The following is a 914-nucleotide window of genomic DNA, read 5'->3' on the forward strand; positions in this document are numbered from 1 at the left end:
AGTCAGAGAGAGAATCAGAGAGATAATCAGAGAGAGAATCAGAGAGAGAGAGAGAGAGAATCAGAGAGAGAGAGAGAATCAGAGAGTCAGAGAGAGAATCAGAGAGATAATCAGAGAGAGAATCAGAGAGAGAGAGAGAGAGAATCAGAGAGAGAGAGAGAGAATCAGAGAGAGAATCAGAGAGATAATCAGAGAGAGAGAGAGAGAATCAGAGAGAGAAACAGAGAGAGAGAGAATCAGAGAGAGAATCAGAGAGAGAGAGAGAGAGACAAAGAGAGAGAATCAGAGAGAGAATCAGAGAGAGAGAGACAGAGAGAGAGAATCAGAGAGAGAGAGAGACAGAGAGAGAGAATCAGAGAGAGAATCAGAGAGAGAGAGACAGAGAGAGAGAATCAGAGAGAGAGAGAGAGACAGAGAGAGAGAATCAGAGAGAGAATCAGAGAGAGAGAGAGAGTCAGAGAGAGAATCAGAGAGATAATCAGAGAGAGAATCAGAGAGAGAGAGAGAATCAGAGAGTCAGAAAGAGAATCAGAGAGAGAGAGAGAGAATCAGAGAGAGAATCAGAGAGATAATCAGAGAGAGAGAGAGAGAGAATCAGAGAGAGAGACAGAGAGAGAATCAGAGAGAGAATCAGAGAGAGAGAGAGAGAGAGAGAGACAGAGAGAGAGAATCAGAGAGAGAATCAGAGAGAGAGAGAGAATCAGAGAGATAATCAGAGAGAGAGAGAGAATCAGAGAGTCAGAGAGAGAGAGAGAGAGAGAGAGAGATAATCAGAGAGAGAAACAGAGAGAGAGAGAATCAGAGAGATAATCAGAGAGAGAGAGAGACAGAGAGAGAGAATCAGAGAGAGAGAGAGAATCAAAGAGAGAGAGAGAGAATCAGAGAGAGAGTCAGAGGGAGATCAGCAGTGTGTG

This window comes from Pygocentrus nattereri, chromosome 4 (assembly GCF_015220715.1).
Source record: "Pygocentrus nattereri isolate fPygNat1 chromosome 4, fPygNat1.pri, whole genome shotgun sequence".
NCBI classification, from domain to species: domain Eukaryota; kingdom Metazoa; phylum Chordata; class Actinopteri; order Characiformes; family Serrasalmidae; genus Pygocentrus; species Pygocentrus nattereri.